Here is a 21,030-nt window from a genome sequence, read left to right on the forward strand (position 1 = left end):
ATGTTGACAGATGCCCAAGTTTATTGTATGACGATGATATTGATATTCTATGATCTATTTATTTCGACCACCGCTAAAGCGATCTATAGGAAAACGGCGGAAGCAAAGTTGTACACCAATATTTTTATGATACATTTGGTTTTCTTTCAAAGAGCTACTGACCACGCTTATGTGCTACAAAATGTAATATCTTTTAATATAGAGTACTGATAATATTAATTTAAGACTAATAAGAGTCGATACAGAACGAGATGCGTAATTTTAAACTGGAATGACTTAACTCCAATAACTCCGCAATGTCTTCTTTATTCAATATGTGAATAAAGAAGGCATATTGAATAAAAAAGAATCACAGAAGATTAAGGAAAATAAAGGATTGATAATTTGCTGGAAGGAACGGTCGCAGCATATTTCTTAGTGCAACGTTCCTGAGACACACATCCGTGCGCGATCCGGTGCGGCTCAGCCGTCGAGCATTGAGTGATGGCGGCGGGAAGAAAGAAGGTGACGCTTCAAAAGTCGACCTAAAATTTAATATGTACTCCAATAACTATAGCAAGAATACTGAATCACTTCAATAGATAAATAAAAAATTATTGGTATATTGCATAAAACGGCTTTTTGATTTGTTAATTACAAAATTATATTGACATCATCCTTATATTAATTATATTAATTATCGCACTTTTGCGATTTGATTGATTATCAGAATTTTCATACATTCGGATGATAGTTACAAAAAAACATTTCACAGAAAGTACCGATCGACATCAACGTAACAATATGACAGAAACATGATTTCTTTTTGGATTTTTTCTAAAGGTAAACAGACTCATTTACATATAAAAATAGGTTTTCTATCTATTCGACGCATATTACGTCGAATTATTTTTTGCTACAATTGTCGGTTTAAAATTTTTAGAAATACACATATAATTTCAATAATTAAATAAAAATATATTTAGTCTGTAATATGTTTTTATTAACAATGTCACTTATTTAAAAAAAAATTATAAAAAAAAAAGGAATTGAGCATGGGATCTCTAACATTCTCGCACCTTACGCGTGGGATCACGCCAATGTCTTGTAAATCACTTCTATGAACGTGGTATATAATGCTCATGGAAAATCATGGAAATATCAATATTTCGTAAATTATCGTGTTTTGAAATTATTTTTATTATTATACATAAATTGGAAGGATATAGGATTAGCATAATTTATTAAAACTTATATGTTATCTATAATGTTCCTTTTCCTTTTAATTATACACGTTGAGCGGCCGAAATTTCCTAGAGAGCATTTTCGGTCGCTAGAAACAAGCGATCATAGAAAGAGAGAGAGGGAAGGAAGAAGGGAGGGAGAGAGAGAGAGAGAGAGAGAGAGAGAGAGAGAGAGAGAGAGAGAGAGAGAGAGAGAGAGAGAGAGAGAGAGAGAGAGAGAGAGAGAGAGAGAGAGAGAGAGAGAGAGAGAGAGAGAGAGAGAGAGAGACTCTGAAGGATAGACTCGCTGTTTTGTTCGACGAGCCCAGCTCGGCATCGGAGTCTCACCGATTACAATCGGAGTTTCTATCATTTTTGTTTTTTCTCTTTCTCACTCTGTCGTACTTCTGTTTCAATAATTCGTTCTGCAATTCAAGAATGTGATTTCTAGATTCTGGTTTGGCATCATCGCCGATGCAGCAAGGACGTATGATTCCTTTTCTAAACAACGATCCTGATATATATTTCTATATATTTACAAAAATATATTATTATTATAGCGTTTCCAACTGATAATATATTGCTGGTTTATAGAATGATTTAATCCATTTCTGTAATTAAATAGCGGTACTTCGCTTGTGCGCGATAAGAGGAATGGCGCTTCTTACTAAGTCGACAGTTCGACATTCGAATCGAATAAAAAATGTGCTATATACAATAATTTCAGACCTTGCACGTTTAAAATAAGTAGCGATTTACAGAAAACCTCAAAGAACAATACTATGCTTGTAGAAACGAGTTATGAGCTTTAATGTTAGAGCGGGAAAAAAGTTTCTTCGTATTTAAAAAAAATTTTTCGCAAAAGTTTTTCATTTGTTGCAAAATTTTCGTTACAATTATATTATTCGTTAGAGCAAAGTTTTAGTTTTAAGAATCTGTTTTTTAAATTGCGGTGAGATGATTTTTATCGGAGTTACGAGCAATCAAAGTTAGAATGCTCCTTTACTTAATTCGCGAATAACTCAGTAACAAAAAATCATAGGAACATTAAAAAAAAATGATTTTGTAGGAAAAGCTTCGAACTTTTACTATAGGTAGTCGAAAATTTTTGTAAATTTTTTTTGGACACGTGAGAGACCTTCAAAGTGAAAAGAAAAATTTTCATCTTTTTCAGCTCGCAGTTTTTTTGATGTAAAAATTATCAAACTCACAGAAACTGAAAAAATATAGTAATTTTTCGAAAGTAGAGATTTCAAGCTTTAAAACTCTCTTTTTAAATTGAAATTTAATTTATTTTTGACGAAGATATTGTATATACAATTTTGAATTAAAAAATACGAAGAAACTTTTTCTCCAACCCAATATAAGAGCAATGAGTATTCGAAAATTCCATTTACATGCTACGTCTGCTACGAGATTGCCGCTTGTCGTTTCGACATCCGAGTCGAGTCAAAAATGTGCTATATACAATAATTTCAGATTTTGCACGTTTAAAATAAGTAGCTGACGATTTACAGAAAACCTCAAAGAACAATACTATATTTGCAGAAACGAGTTATGTGCTTTAATATAAGAGCAATGAGTATTTGAAAATTTTATTTATACGTTTGCCGCTTGTCGTTTCGACATCCGACCAGAATTGAAGCTCAACCGAAACACATATCGCGCTCCGAGTCCTGATATATGTATATGTAAATACAATAATTCAGTAAATATAGTTTAGACATGTGTTGTATATATGTATACACACACACACACACACACACGCACGCACGCACGCACGCACGCACGCACGCACGCACGCACGCACGCACACGCGTGTGTATGCTATTATACACATATATACAGGGTCCGGCAAAATGATCTCCCACATTTTGCACCGCCACTGTCCCCGAACCACTGAAGAGAGGGGGAGCTTAGCGTAGTCGGTTGGTAGCTCGCGCCTTGCCATTTCAGTTGTCGTCATGAATTGGACGGGCGAGCATCGTGCCTTCGTTATCAAACATTTATGAAAAGTAACAAATCTATGATTACGACGCAAAGAACTTTTCGTACTCACTTCGCGCTTGGTAGACATGCTCCAGTTCCAGATCGCAAAACAATACTGTTGTGGGTTTCAAATTTTAGAGCTACAGGTTCATACGCCAAGAAATTACAGGAATATCGCCTCAAATTATTGCTCGAGTGATGGAAACTTTTAGAAATCAGCTTTGAATGTGTATCGAAAAAAATGGTCACCACTTGGATTCTATAATTTTCAAAACTCAATAAAAACAAATGGCATAGCATAAATTTTCGGTTAATAAAAATAAAATCTAAATAGCATTTACAATGGCGTTTTTATTAAAGATTAAAATGTGGAAGATCATTTTGCCGGACCCTGTATATGTTATTTTATATATATGCATCAATAGTTTACTAAATAAAATGTATGTAAAAGACAGTACAGTGCAATTAAAATAATTATCTTCATTTGTATTCATATGTAAATAATATCATTTCTTGTTTAGGAAGAAATTATTTCAACAATTTCAAAAATTGAAATAACTAATATCATATTTATTTTATTATTATTTTTCCTCTCAAAAGAAAAAACTTTGAGGGCACTTAAGAACGTTTATTAATATGGGCCTAAGTAGGTCGATAATTCAAATCATTTCTATGGTTCAGCGACGCACTTTTCATGACAGCCGCTGTCGGAATATCGCGGAACTAAAATATGCTTGGTTTTGGCTTCACGTCAATTTCATTTGTAATATAGAAACGAAATTTTCGGATTCTCTTTTTTCTTATACTAAAATCCTTATCTCGTTTCTAAAAGCATAGGATTGTTCGTTTAGGTTTTCCGCAATTCGCCAGTTACTTTTTATGAACGTATAAGATCTGAAACTCTTATATGCAACACATATTGTGACATGTTGACTACAGAAGCCGATAACAAAACTGTAAGTCTTCAATTTTCTTTCGTTTTTCGTATTCAAATGTAGCTGGCGAATTGTGTTGTTGTCGATACTTTAATTGTGGAGAAGGATTTTTCAATCCATAAATACAATTAAGAGAAAAGAGTCTTTAATAATTAATGATAAAACAGGACACTCCAACATCCCCTTAAGCACAAATAACTTACATGTAAGTTGAATAAAATTTTATTTTCATTTCACATATTTTTTTTATTGTACGTAAATATTGTGTTGTAGCGCATGGATAACAAGAATTTAAACGAAAAGGGCAAAATGCAGAAATCAAAGAGACAGATAAAATGTCCGCAATAGGAATACTAACGAGCAATAGAAGTAGATCTTCAAAAAAGAAAACTTTATGACAGTTTAGATAATAATAAGGAACGCAAACAGTATAAGAGACAAGAGTCTATAACTTCGAAAATATCATAATATAATATATTAGGGGATTCAAAAATTGAGCTTGTGCAATTTATGATAGATTTAAAGGCGAAAAGTGAAATTGAAATAAAAATATTAAAAACGCAATTAGAGAAGGAGAGATTAGAAGTACAAATATTGAAGAAAGAGCTGGAGTTAAAAGAAAACATGTTGCAAAGCAAGCAACAAAAGTTACATTTTAATATTTAATTTCTATTTTAAGTTTTTCATATAAAAGACTGACATTAATGCACTTCATATATCTACTTTATAACAATTTGAAATCATTAAAAAAATATTTACTTAATTTTGTTTGCACAACACAGTAGAGTTTCAAAATATTAATTTATAATTTTTTTTATAAAATACAGAGTTTTTCTTAAAAACATGTTCTACCAATATGTTCTTTTCAAATGTTTTAAGAAAAGTAAGAAAAGAAATATATTCAACGTTATTCTAATAATTACATATTTTACAATATATAATTACACACACACACATACACGCACGCACGCACGCACGCACGCATATAGTCTACAGATAGCAAAACATTACTTTTATATAAAAACTTATGCTAACATACTTGGCAAAGTAGTTGTGAATTATTTCTGTTCGAATGGTTGTGTCAATTTCGTCGTTATTAATTCTTTCGTTGATGATGTTACATCTTGTTAACATATTGTCCCATGGTACGGGTAAATCCAACTCTGGATCGACATCTGGCACTGCATCATTATTCCTTCTAGCAATATTATGAAGTACTATAGTGGCGACAATGATAAGCATTATTCTGTGTAAATGGTACCGCATCCTTAGTGCTAGAATTGGAAACCTTCTTTATCAGATATCGAATAAGCATTCTATTTTATTTCGTGTAAATATGCGACTCATTATAAAGTCGTTCTGCAGCAGTTTGCGGATTCAGCAACGGAATTACAAGATACTGCTTTGAAGGATAACCACAGTCTCCTAATAATAAACTATTGCCATATGCTCCATCTTCAAAGTTTGCTCGTAGGCGACTATTATTAAAAATAATGCTATTATGTACTGATCCTTGCCAACGAGCAACTACATTCGTTATCTCTAAATTGTTACATACTGTTTAACGAAACATTTAAAGAAAAGTAACATTTTCTGTTGCAGAATAGTTCAGCATTTTCTCCACCTACAATAATCAAAATATAAATATAATATAATAAATTACTTTTTAGATAAAATCATTAAAATAATTTATCCTCTTAATAATAACTTACTAAAAGATTGGACTCGTACGTGTGTACAATCTATACAGCTAATCACTCTTGGAAAGCGAGCAATATTATAAAAATCTAATTGTTCTTTTCTTATTTCTTGTTCGATACTTAGGAACTTGATATAACGGGGTTGTAGCCTGGCAATAGCTGCACTGACTCTATGAATTACATAATGCGCGGATGTTGTGCTTATACCAGAAAAATCACCCATTGTTATAAGGAATAATCCAGTAGCATACATGCAAAGTGTTAATAATAATTATTCCATAGGAGATATGATATTATTCCTTAAAAAAATATTCTCGTTTTTTTAACAATTCTTGCTTGACAATTTAGTTATACAATAATTTAAACCGGGTAGTAATAAATTCTAATTCTTGTTTTATTTCTTCTAAAATTAATACTAATTGTTTGTTTAATGGAAATCGCATTTTAAATTCTATATTATCTAATTCTTCAAAGTATTGTAATTTATACGTTGTTTAAATTTTCTCCTTCTTCGGAATTGTTCTTCATCATCATCGGAGGATGACAGTACAAGATTTAATAAATTTGCTATATCAGAAATATAGGTTAAGAGCTATTTTCTTGTATCAGAATAGGCTATTAGGTGTTGGAATTAATTCGTAGCGTTTTACAAGTGATGGGAAGTACTTTCATTAATGTATTTTTTAATGCTCATGTGAAATAAATAACATTCTTTCATTAAAAACGCTACGAATTAATTCCAACACCTAATAGTTACATTTTTAACCAATAGTTAAAGAATCTAAACGGCCAAAATCGACTGCTTAAATTGAACTCAGTTTACATAAGTTTAAACTTGAACAAATTGTTGGTTGAAAAATATTTTGCTAAATTTCGGTTAACCAAATGTATAACTAGGGATTAACTCTTTAAACTGCATTGATAAAAACGAATCATAGATTTAGATTTTTATGAAGAATTTAAGAGTCATTCAACATCCATAAAAATGAATACTAAAGAAAGAGGAATGAATTTTTCCGATACAGAAACTTGCTTATTGATAGAACTGATAATGCATTATAAGCATATAATTGAATACAAAAAAAAACTGATGCAGTGTTTACGAAAGAAAAAAATAAATATTGAAGCGATATTTGCAAAAAATATAATAGTGAGTCAATATATTTTGTGATATATCAACATTCAAAAATTGTTGGGAAAATTTAAAAAAGAGGACTCGAAAATACTATATGCTGAAGAAAGAAATAAATTATATAGAACAGGTATGATTATTTATTATAACCTATATCTTTACGATCTTACGTACAATTAATGTAGTAAACAAGAAATCTAATATTAATATTGTTTAAAGTTGTGTTTTGCCGCGATTTTCTACTTCATCAGAAGAATGTTGTGTGTTGTCAAATAAATCTTTAATTGGGACAACTGTTCCACAATTTGTATCTTCATTAATTTTATGGTAAAAATTTTCATTTCCTAGAACAAATTATAAAATATATAAATAGTTTAACTTACTTGTAAGATATATAAATAGTTTAACAATTCAAATATTTATAAATTAATAATTATAATGGCTCGAATAATAAAATAATTTATATTTAAACATAAGTTTAAATATAAACGAGCTATGAGCCAACATTTAATGTCATTCACAATAGAATAAACATATAGAATAAACATAACATTTCGATCACTTATTGTATCATCTTTATTTAACTCTTTTATATTTAAACTTACGTGAAATATTTATAATCTCACTTTATATAATTATACTTTTATAATCATAATAACTATCATTTTGTACAAAAAGCATTTTTTAAAAATTTATAATAATACTTTTTACAATATTTGCATTATATTTTTTGAAATATAGGATCATGTGATAGTTAAAGTGACTCTATCATGGAAAAGATATACAATATAATAAAATCGTCAGTTGATGGTTTAAATAATTTCATAATGATTATATAAACGAGTTTAAAGATAATTACATTAATAATAAAAAATAATTATGATAATAATACAGCGTATATATTTACACTCTTTTATAATTATAATAAAAGTTTTGTAATATTTAATTTTATTATACATTTATGATACAAATTTCTAACAAATTTATTAAAAATATTTTTGATTAAAATTTTTATGATAAAGTTAAAAATAATTCATAACTTATTTTTGTATAATTCAAAACTATAATTTGTATTTTTACATGATATTAAGTATATAAAAAGTTGAAGATTATATAGTAATATTAAATAAAAGAATATATGTTTGACATACATTTGAAAAATTAATATTTAAATATAATATAAAAATAATTATAAAAGTATGATTATAAAAGTATAATTATATAAAGTGAGATTATAAATATTTCAATTGTTAAACTATTTATTTATCTTATAAGTAAGTTAAAGTATTTTTATATACTTCATCTATCCAGTTGCCCTCCTCGCCATTGGGCAGCAGCAAGGCATTGACGCATCACACGCACACGACATAACGCCCCCGAGCCACTCGACCTCCTCCATCACCATATTGACCGGGTTACGCTGCGACCAGGTGGAGGAGAGAAAGCTCACTTCAAGAGCGCCGGGGTCCAACTTTCGCAGAGCCCTTCGATGTCCCTCCTTTTCGCGGCGGCGTCTACGCAACACCTCTGCGGGAGTGGACAGCTCCTCCAGAGAGCCAGCGTCCATCCCTTGATCTTCAGGGCCGCCGCAGGGGTCGCCCACGTCAAGTCAACGATGGACTCCCCCCGGGCCCCTACGAAGGTGCTGGCACGGCCTCTGTTGAGCAAAACGAGATCATGCCTCGCCATCTGCAATAATGAGCAACCTGAGAAAATTGATCGAAATCCGTTATGAGTATTCCGTTGAGGGAGTAAGTAGCTTTTTCTTTTTTATTTGTATCAAATATTTTTAACGAATTTTGTTTTTCTAATATTTTCTTTACTTTTCTTTTTTCCAGTATCTTATGGTCGATAACGAGCCACAAGTCAGGCTGTAGTTGCGGAACGAGGTGGAGGTACAGATCATCCCCTCGATAAGTATAATAAATAGATTTATTTTCTAATTCACTTTTTATAATACTTCTTTTATATTCACTTTATAATCCATTTTTTCAGGATGTACTTCGTTACTACAATAAAATAAGAGGGTTTATAAATATTATCAATTGGCAGATGATACGAGTTGAGAGCGGGAGCGAGAGGAGCGTATAGATATATGGGAAGAAGCGGACTTCTTTCTAGCTAAATTATTCTGTCTCCGACTGTACAAGCCGGAAGATTGGAATTGTAAGTATCATAAATTTATATTATATGTGAATTTCTCTTCTTATATATGTTGTAAAGCTATATATGTTGTAAAGTATGCTGATGTAAAGCTTTTTGTTTTACAGAAACAATGATGCTTAAGTACATATTTTTTTATTTTTTTAATTAAATATTTTTTATGTAATTTAGATTCAAATAAATATACTTTTTTCTTAAAATAAATATATGATGACGAAACATAAGAGGAAGAGAGATGGTAAGTAAGTGTATATGCTGTAAGTGTATGTGAGCTCGCATGGTGTCGCAGTGGTGGGGCGACGACGACGACGGTGGCGAATCGCATAACAATAGCTGAGAGAGTTAAACTTCTTATCCAGAAACGAATGTCATTAAAATCACAAATTACGAATCTTCTCCACAAAGGTAGAATAGACGATAACAAGTTAAAATTATGAATTTCTTGCGTAACACAGTTATATCACGCGTAGGAATTCAACGACAAACTCGCGCTATTAGATTCTAATAACATACATCAGATCGAATTTCTAAACATCCAAAAACGATTTTACGCGCTTGTGAGCAATGCCGAGAGCAAATTGAACGCGACAAACACATCAAATAAGGATAACGTCATGTCAAACGACGAGTCTAGATGCGAAAATGCAAGCGTTGCAACAATTGTCAGAAAAAGACGTATCAAATTATCCAAAGCGCCTTTACCGACATTCGATGGCAAGTTCAAAAATTGGTTAACGTTTAAAAACGCGTTCCCATCCATGACTGGCTCACAAATGGATTTAACAGAAATCGATAAACTACATTATCTGAAATCCGCGTTAACACGTGAGGCCAGTAATAAAATAAAAATATTTTCGTTAACGGGGTAAATTATGAAAAGGCTTAGTAGTTATACAAGATGCGTCCCAAAATTTTCCGAACTTTTGAAATAAAACAACAACGGTTTACTTTTTTTTTCAAATTCAAATTGTTTATTCAAAGTAGTCCCCGTCGGACTCAATACAACGTTTGGCACGATCTAAAAGCATTTCAAATGAGTGTTTTATGTCGTTCAAAGGCACGTCCTTCAGAATAGTGGTACAAGCCCTTTGGATGTCTTCTACGTCCACATACCGCTTTCCTTTCATGGACAAATGCATTTTGCCGAATAGGTAGAAGTCACAAGGTGCCATATCAGGCGAATACGGGGAATGGTTGATTGTTAAAATGTGATTTTTAGTCAAAAAATCAGTGACAAGTGTCGAACGGTGAGATGGCGCATTATCGTGTAACAAGCGCCAACTTCCTCCTTCGCGATATTCTGGCCGAATACGACGAATGCGGTGCACCAAACGCTTCAAAACGCTTACATAGAATACAGCATTAACTGTTTGGCCTGCTGGAACGAATTCTTTGTGCACAATACCCTTGGAATCATAAAAACAAATGAGCATTGTCTTCACTTTTGACTTCTCTAAACGCGATTTTTTGGGTTTTGGGTCGTTTCGCGCCTTCCATTCCGCGCTTTGACGCTTGGTTTCTGGATCGTATTGAAAACACCACGTCTCGTCACCAGTAACAATGCTATAAAGAAAGTTTTGGTCCTTTTTTGCTTCCTTAATAATGTCCTTTGAATGTTGAATTCGATGCATTTTTTGGTCGTCAGTCAACTTGTGTGGAACAAATCGTGCACAGACTTTTTGTAGGCCCAAATGTTCGGTCAAAATGCGATAAATCGTTGATTTGGGGATGTTCAATTCCATTTCCATGTATCTCACTGAAGATTTTGGCTCATGCTTGATGAAATTACGCACAACTTCGATGGAATTTTCGTTAATTGTCGATTTTGGGCGACCTGTATGTGCGTCGTCATTTATGTCCTCACGACCGTTCTTGAATCGCGTATACCATTCATAAACACCGGCACGGGCTACACAATTATCACCATAAACTTGTTTCATCAAATTATGGGTTTCGGTAAATGTTTTATCAAGTTTAAAACAAAACTTAATATTGGCTCTTTGTTCGAAGTTCATTCTCGTACCGATGTATACAACATACTGACACTTGAGACGCCATAACTTCGTTTCCACTGAACCAAATGTCATGAAATTTTTACTGGAAGTCAGCTAGGGATGTACCTTTCAAACGCGCAATCGAACACACGGATGGCGCCACCCGACCTATCCCTATTGAAAAAGTTCGGAAAATTTTGGGACGCACCTTGTAAGAACGCTTGTACGAAGTGAAACGAATTCTGGTCACGCGACACCTCTCGGTTGTTGTAAATTTGCCCGCGTTAGATAAAGAAAGTACGGACGGTTTGACGAGGCTCGCTGACGTCCAACAACATATCGCGTCGTTAAATACGTTGGACGTCATAGTCGGTCAAGAAATGTTAATATACCTTAGAAAACAAATTACCGAAAGCCACATTAGACAAATGAGAGACAACACTTGAGAAAGATATTTCTCCTAAGTTCGAAGACTTGTATGAACTTTTATACAAAACAGCGGCATGCGCGACGAAACGGGAACGACCGAAATTAGTAGAACTGAATAAGAGCAAATACGAACCTCCGGTCAAGAAGAGAGACTCGATGTTCCGAATCAAGCCCTTGTAGCAAAAACATCGCGCATTGCATATAAAGGTAAACCACATCCACTTTATACATGTAACACGTTCAAACAACTATCCGTAACAGAGTGCATTGAGGTGGTGCGAAAGGCGAAATTATGTTACAACTGCTTACGCTCTCATTACGAGACGCCGTGTAAATTTTCAAATTGTACAGTATGTCAGAAACGTCACAACACTTTTACACGACAATCAAGCGAACAAATCGGTTTCTTCTAATTCTATGACTACTCAAATCTAAATGACTATTAAAATCACCCGATCGCAACGCAACGAGTCTCGTAACCATGCCATGCTTTATTCCGTAGCTTTTAACAAGTGCATTAATATATGTATATACGATTCTGAATACAAGAATCACGATAGCATTAAGTGTCGAGCACTCTTAGATACATGTGCCACTACAAATTTTATCTCAGAATCCATTATAAAACAATTAAACGTATAGGTAACAAAAAAATCATCAACAATTAGCGCGATCAATGCCATCAATACTGTCTCGAAGGGTATAGTAAAAATTATCATATAGTCGTTATAGAACTTCTGCAACCCTAATGTGCTTGACGATACCAACTATTACAGATCTAGTGCTTTCAGAAATTTTTCTGCGAGATTCATTAGCTTTATCGCCAGATATTAAATTAACAGATCCTGAGTTCCACCTGCCGCGATCTGTCGACATATTAATAGGATCGGGTGCGACGTTGTCTTTATTTTCCGACAGTGAATTAATCTATCCGACGAAGAGCATGACTTATATCTTCAGAACATACTCTTGGGTTAGATGGTCACTGACGGAGCCCCACTACAATCGTCATCGAGAAATATGTGCTGTATGACAGGTTTAGAAAGTCAATTGACAAAATTTTGATTGATAGAGGATATTTCGGTAAAGGAAACGAGATCGAAGGAGAAAATCGAATACAAATTACATTTCTTAAACCTCACGTTGTGACGGACGTTATGTAGTTCGTTTACCTTTTTTCAGAACAAATAAATATCTTGGCAACTCGCGAACAACAGTGCTCAAACATTTGTTATCGTTAGGACGCAAGCTCAACATGAAGAATTGAGTATAAACGGATTTTCGAAGAGTATTTACAATTAGGACATGCTCGAGGAATATGTCCATGATCGAGGAACCTGACAACGGTTACTACCACATCACGCGGTGGCAAAAGAAACGAGTGAAACCACTAAGGTTCGCATAGTATTCGACGCGTCAGCGAAATCTAATTCCGATGTGTTCTTGAACGATATATTAATGACAGGTCCTATAATACAAATAAATTATTATAAGATAAATTATTCTCACTTGATCCGTTTTCGTATGTATAATTATGTCATCTCCGTTGATATCGGGAAAATGTATCGTTAAGTACTACTATGAGGATGATCGTCGATATCAGCGGATGTTATGGCGTAAGACGGCGCGATCAGAATGTTTCAATTCAACGTCCTTACATTCGGTGTTTCTTCCTTTCCGTTCTTAGCGATCCGTGTAATCAAAAGGTTAGCGCTGAAGATGAGCGCCAAAGTTATCCTATAACCGCAGATATCATTAAATCTCATTTTTACTTGTTGATGGCGCCGAAATCATTGATGAAGCCTGAAAGATCCGAGACGAGGTAACTGAGTTATTGGTACGTGGCGGTTTCGATATTAGACAGTGGGCATCTAATGACAAACGTATTATAAACGATCTAGAGGTTAACGCGTTACACGAGAGTTTTATGCTAAATGCAGACCGCGCATTGAAAACTTTAGGTATAATTTGGAACGCACAACGAAATATGTTAACCAATCCAATTAAGTGTTTTGAGCAACAAAGCAAAACATTCTATCGGAAATCGCGAAAATTTTCGACCCGATAGGTTTATTAGGTCCGATAATTTTATACGCCAAGAGACTAATGCAAAACGTATAGCGGTTTGGAATTCAGTGGAACAAATACTGTCCCATAAACTATATATACAAGGAATGATTGGAATTCATGCGTCAGTGGGAAATAATGGACCAAATATTCTTCTATCGCAAATTGTTGATAACGAACTATTCCGATATACAGATCTACGATTTTTGCGACACTGTGGGCTATGGTGCTTGTCTCTGCGTTTAATCGAGGAGAGATCAAGATTACATGTCGTCTCGTTTGTTATGCGCCAAATCGCGAGTCGCATCTCTAAAGCCTGACCATTCCATGTCTTGAACTCTGTGAAGCTTCGTTGCTAGCATAGTTGTATCGCGAAACTGTCAGTGCACTGAATTTCAAAATAGTCTAGCTCCTGACAAAATAGTCTTTTGGTGTAATTCAACCATAACGTTACACTAGCTAAAAACCGAATCGCATCGACTTAAAACATTTGTAGCTAATCAAGTTATATATATAGAAGTTATAGAAATTCGAGACCTTAGCGAAGCAATAAAGACATATTCGATGGAGACAGAGATGGAGACATATTCACACGGACAATCCAGCGGACGCACTTTTAAGGGGCCAATTACCTTTAGCCTTTTTACAAAATCAGAGATGGCGTTCATCTTAGTTAGTTGAGAATGAAGACAACTGGCCTAACGAGGTCAAATTCCGGAATTAAAAAAGAACTCATGTCTAGCATCGATATCTGATTGTCAGATACAATCTAGGAATTTTAGAGAGATTTTCATCTTATGCCAAATTATGTAGAGTATGTCGTATTGCCGTCGGTGTCGTCCTGCCAATAAATATAATGGAGCATTGTGCACGAAATTGTCGAGGCCTAAATAGGGATTTTAAAGATTTTACAAACAGTCCACTTTCACATAGACATATGCGTGTGTGTGTGTGTGTGCGCGCGCGTGCATATACATATAAATATATATATGTTATTTTATATATATGCATGAATAATTTACTAAATAAAATGTATGTAAAAGACAAAAGTGCAATTAAAATAATTATCTTGTTTGTATTCATATGTAAATAATATGGTACGTTTCTTGTTTATCAACAAATTATTTCAAAATTATTAACAAAATTGAAATAACTAATATCGTATTTATTTTATTATAATATTATTTTTCCTCTCAAAAGAAAAAACTTTGACCAAGGCACGTAAGAACGTTTATTGATATGAACCTGAGTAGGTCGATAATTCAAATCATTTCTATGATTCAGCGCCGCTGTCGGAATATCGCGGAAATAAAATACTGCTCAGTTTCATGACTTCATGTCAATTTCAATCGTAATATACAAACGAAATTTTCGACTCTTTTCTTTTATACTAAAGTCTCTATCTCGTTTCTAAAAGCATAGGATTGTTCTTTGAGATTTTCTGCAATTCGCCAGCTACTTTTTATGAACGTGCAAGATCTGAAACTCTTATATGCAACACATTAAAATATGTAGCACATATTATGACGTGTTGATTACAGAAGCCGATAACAAAATTGTAAGTCTTCAATTTTCTTTCGTTTTTCGTATTCATTTGTAGCTGGCGAATTGCATTGTTGTCTTTAATTGTGGAGAAGGACTTTTCAATCCATAAATACAATTAAGAGAAAAGAGTCTTTAATAATTAATGGTAAAACAGGACACTCCAGTATTCCCTTAACGTATTTTTATTTAAAAAATTCTTTTGCAACCACCAGTCGTATATTTTCAATACATTTTGTAACGCGTAATCCTTAACATATCCGCATCGTATAGTATTAGTAACATCTAGATTAGATAAAGATTCCATATCTTCGTAAACTGCATTCAAGTCTCGATGAGATCTACGTGCGTTCTCGCTCATCGTCCAGAAGCAAGTTCTACAGCCACGTTCGTTTCTCGCGTCCTTTGACGTACGCGATCATCAAGCATCATCTTCAAATACAGCCGTCGTAATCAGGCGTTTCGTCTCGTTATACGAGACCATCCCGTCCTCTCATTGCAATCCATGATGATAAGCAATCAACCAGGAAGCGCAAGACCTGTCGGATCTTGTCAAAAATTTCCATGGCATGGGACTTGTAAAAATGTAATGCGTGAGAACGGTCCCCTGTTTCAGCATTGTCATTTCCTTCACGATAAATTTCTTGTTAACGATGAATCCTTGCAGATCCACAAATGTTAGCATAGACATGTTGTCGAGAAGACTGAGATCGATTGCGACGTATCGTAGATTTTATATCGTGTCAAAGATGCACTTAAGTGATTTTGCGCACAAATCATTGATCAATAGAATATACCGAGCTACGCAATCGTGTATGATGAGACAATAGGCTGTTGTATTTGCAGGCACATTCTCCTTGCAGTCAAATTCTATGCGTACGTCCACAGTAGCACTTTTAACGGATTCGTTTTGTCGCGAGCAATTAGTGACCACAAATCTTTCTCGGTAAATGAAAGCACTTTGAGTAGCGTTTCGAAGCAATCGATTCCATAATATGCTCTATGAAAACGCGCGTACATATCAAAAAGAATCGCGTATCTTTTTTTGCTAAAATCCAGATTTAAATCGTCGTACAAATAAAACACTGAATTTAGATAAAGTTTCACGTTACTCAAATTACAATCGTCGAACACACTAACATCTCGTGACATGATATTCTTTCGACCGGTCTGCAGAGCAAAGATAACATATCGAGGCTTTTCAAGCTGAGTCGTTTTGACAGCCTATGAATGCTTGGTCGCATTCTAACAGAGGATACTCGTTACAGATCGAACATTTCGCTACGAGCGAAAATTCATGCCCAGATAACGACCGCTTTTCAATGCTCGCAGCATTGATAATTTATTGACCTCATTTAACGCAACGTGAGGCATCCGCCATTATACTCGTACTTTAAATAATTCAACCTCAGACTCCGTCACAGGAGTCACTTTTCCATCAAGCAATCGTAATTGTTGCGCACTTGTATCAAAATCAATTCATGGTGAGCGTTGATCAGGCATTTGTAATCTTCGCAAAAGCCCAATAGCATGCTGAGCGGCACGCAAAAATTCAAATGTCTTTTCTCCGTGTCGGATCTAGAGTGTTCCATCCAGCGTTCAGCGCAATCAAAGCTTTATCGTATGTCATTGACATCATTCTTGAGCGTGTTAGTTACCCGTATAGTATCCATGTTTCGGTTGCGGTCGATCTCTACATTGAGTTCATATCGAATTTCATCAAAAATGAATGCCACAAAATTATTTACAAGCGTCGTTGGCATCTGATTGGTTTTCTTTTTTACCGTCGATCTTCCTTCGACGTAAAGAAAATTTTCACACGGTAACGTGTACAAATCCTGTTGCTGTATGGGTATTCTTATTTCGTCGCTGTATCTAAATGTTGTATTAGCGAACGGGTTGTACGTGTAAGTCTCAATCTTGATGATGCGATCGTCAAAGATCGGTTCACCGGTAATATTCAAGATGTCAATTATCTCAAAAGTTGAGCACCACAAATCCTAAAGATTGTAAAAATTTAATGTTCGTCGCGCTGAGCTTGTTCTTGCTAATGCAGTTGGATAAGCGAGTGTTACCGGCCTTATAAAGAATACGTTATCTCTCTGCGAGTGCTCCGTTCAATACGAGCATCTTACGCTCGCGTTATCGCTGTCGCTGTCGCACGTGCAATCTGACGGTGATCTCCTCTCCGCGAAGCAATTGTCGAGCAATTGTCCGTTCTGGTCGACGACGTATCGTTAAATCCCTAATGCTCCGTGCGGTAATCGGCAGGTAAATAATCTGCGCCAGCTTCTCCGATATCTTATATCCTCAGGAAGTACGCTCGGCGAAAATTCGTGTATCATGTGCGCGCTTTTGCCGTTGTTGTACGCGCTCGCGGTCACGTTACACTCTACGTGGATAACGTTTACGTTATTATGTTGATCGACATGTCCGATTCGTGTTATCTTCGCGGCCACAGTATACGCTTCGACGAGAATCTCAGCAGCGACCCAAGCTGTTGATCTTGAAAGTTTATTCTGTACGCACATCTAATCTCGCATCTCATTGTGTAATTTGTACGGAGCGTAATCGGGTATTCTTCACCGTCATCATTATCGATGTCATTGTTGTATTGTCACCACACACTACGTCTACGGTTTCAAGCGCGTCGCGGTGCGGACGTTTCAAAAATTCATTTATGTCTCGCACTTCGTACGAACTCTCGGGAATTGTAATTTCGTTTCTTTGCCAAAATAAAATTTATTGTTCGGTATTATAAGTCAATCATCAAGATCAATGATAAGTCTCAAAAAATCATCAGACCAAGCTCGTAATCGTCGTCACTCAAATCTATGGAGGGAAAGTATTGGGTGTACAACTTTGCTTTCGTCGTTTTTTTTCCGAAATTCGAGGCTTTATTGTAAAAAACTGGTTATACATTTATGATTCAAAGTATTGTCCATCGCTGACCACTACTTTCTCCCATCTTTCGGACAGCGTACGAATCCCGCGTCGAAAAAACTGGTCATCTTTTGAGGCGATTCATGAATCGATTCAATTTTTTACTTCTTCATAAGACCGGAAGTGCTGGTCAGCCAGGCCGTGTGCCATTGATCGAAACAAATGATAGTCAGAGGGAGCAACGTCTGGAGAATATGGCGGGTGGGGTAGGACTTCCCATTTCAACGTTTCCAAGTATGTCTTGACCACTTTCGCAACATGGAGTCGAGCATTGTCATGCTGCAAAATCACTTTATCGTGTCTCTCTCGTTGTATTGCGACCGTTTGTCTTTCAATGCTCGGCTCAAACGCATCAATATTCGCGTTCGATATCGATCGCCTGTGATTGTTTCAGTCGATTTTAACAGCTCATAATACATTACGCCGAGCTGATTCCACCAAATACAGAGCATGACCTTGAAGCCGTGAATATTCGGTTTGGCCGACGTGGAAGCATGGCCGGGAACTCCCCATGTTTTTCTGTGCTTATCGTAATGAACTCATTTTTCGTCTCCAGTCACAATGCAATGCAGAAATCCCTTCCGTCTTTGCCTTTCAAGCAGCTGTTCACAAGTAAATAAACGCCGTTCAACATTTCTCGGCTTCAACTCATACGGCACCCAATTTCCTTGCTTCTGAATTATTCCCATGACTTTGAGGCGTTTTGAAATGATTTGTTGAGTCACTCCCAATGATCGTGCCAATTCTTCTTGATTTTGACACAAGTCTTGTAATGCCTCCAATTCTGCATCTTCGAAAACCTTCTCTCTTCCGCTATGCCGGTCTTTGACGTCAAAATTACCGTTCTTAAAGCGTTGAAAATACAACACGTTCTTTCATTAATAGCGGCCCATAAGTATTTGAGAGCATTCGATGAGCCTCAGCCGCAGATTTCTTCATATTGAAGCAGAAAATTAAAACCTTCCGCAATTGACGAGAATTTGGCTCGTAAACTGACATTTTCAATCGAGAATAACTTTTATGATGCAGACACAAATCGATTAATGTTTCTATGGAGTTATGTTGACAGATGCCCAAGTTATTGTATGTCTATGATTTATTTTAAGTTTATTGTATGTCTATGATCTATTTATTTCGACTACCACTTACCACTAAAGCCACTGTAGGAAAACAGCGGAAGCAAAGTTGTACACCTAATAGTTCGCCGCGAGGACGGTGCTCTTCCCGCTCAACGTAAGTGTCAGCGGCATGACGAAAAAAACGTTCGATTAATACTGAGATTTCACAGAATCACGTCAAGCTTTTTAAATTCACGCACGTCTATCGTTGTAAATCGCAGACACATCCGCAGAAGCTTTGATCGTACGTCTGATAGGACGTGCGATTGTACTCTATCGTTGTAGCACCGTTATCGAAATATCACACCAGTTCCTTGGGCGGTCGAAGATTATCGAAACTGTCAAAGTACACGACGCGGTTGTTCCTCTTCGCATACGTTACCGAGTGAGTACCAGGCCCCGTCGCATTCACGATACCGCTTTCGTTTCGGCGCGCACCGCTCATCGGTTACGCATGAAAACACCTCTAAAGTACGGTACGCGCATACGTCTCGTGAGTACGTCCAATTGCACGTTGGTAGTTGTACCCGAGGGCATTTTTATTGTCTCTTTGGCGTTCTTTTTTTCTTTGCTGCTACATCCTATCCGCGTTTATAGGGATTGAGATACAATCGGCGTCCATATTTGTGCGGAGCGAGATACAATTCGCAGCCTTGTTCCATCGCGCGGTCGTTTCACGGGCGTTGCAGTTTCTCGAGCTGATGTCGCGTGGCTTTGCTATCATTTATCGCTTTCGCCACGCTGACCGCTCTACCAATCAAGGACTCGAGCGCGCCCAACATTGGCAGAAAAAGTAACGCACTTCCTCGTTTTGCCGTTAGAAGTATCCGCTTTTTCGTTGTCTTTTTCCTCAGTTGTTGTCTTCTTCTTCAGTTTCATGGCCATGCCGATCTTGATCTTGACTTTCATTGCTGCCCAAACGACAGCAGCGGCGACTCTCTCGCTCAGAGTCGAATCTCTCGCGGTCACGCGTTTCCGCCTCTCGGCTAGTATTTTGTTTGCCGTGTGTCTATCAGTGAAATCATTGTTCCGAGAGTACGCAACACCGCGTCCAGCGGATTTATGCCCGCGTCATCTCTGGCTAATCGCTTCGTAAGCCGAATGCGCGGGCCGCAAAACTGGTAGCCTGGAATATGTAACTAAAAAAGAAACGTATTTATCACTCGATTCAACAGATTGCCGCTCGACGCTGACATTCGCTACAGTTCTTTATCTTGCGGGACCGTCGATATGCGTCCTCTGTGATGGCTGATTGTAGAACTCGTCGCAGCGACGATAGATTCGAACTTCCAAATCTGCCTTCGCGTGTTCCGGAAGCTTGTCTCAGATGTGTTCAATGTAATCATCGTACACGCATACGATCTTTGATACGATGAAAATCAATAAGTTTTTAGAAAAACATAGTAAAACACATGTTTTTTTATCGATTCATTTTTATTTCTCAATAGCCTCCTTTCAGCTCAATACACTTGATCCAACGATTCTCCAACTTTTTCAAGCCGTCCGAATAATATGATTTGTCTAACTCTTCAAAATAAATCTTTGTTTCGGAGATGAGCTGCTCTCTGATGGTGAAACTCTTTCCTCCGAATCATTTCTTCAGGTTTGGAAACAGGAAATAATCGCAGGGGGCTAATTCTGGCAAATATGCTGGATGGAGAAGCAATTCATAGCGGAATTCGTTGAATTTGGCCATCGGTGCCGGGCACGTATGAATCTGTGCATTGTTTTGATGGAAGAGCACTTTTTTCTTCGCCAAATGGGAACGTTTTTTCTTTAAAACGTTGTTTTTTTTTAAATTGTTTTGTTCGGTCCA

The 21,030-nt window shown here is 36.0% G+C and overlaps 1 pseudogene; it reads left to right on the plus strand.

Annotated features, from left to right (window-relative positions):
- Window positions 1-8,655: 8,655 nt before the first annotated feature.
- On the plus strand, window positions 8,656-20,725 carry LOC147907363 (uncharacterized; annotated as a pseudogene).
- The last annotated feature ends 305 nt before the right edge of the window (window positions 20,726-21,030 follow it).

Source organism: Acromyrmex echinatior, chromosome 14, assembly GCF_024713525.1.
Source record: "Acromyrmex echinatior isolate Ae372 chromosome 14, ASM2471352v2, whole genome shotgun sequence".
NCBI classification, from domain to species: Eukaryota; Metazoa; Arthropoda; class Insecta; order Hymenoptera; family Formicidae; genus Acromyrmex; species Acromyrmex echinatior.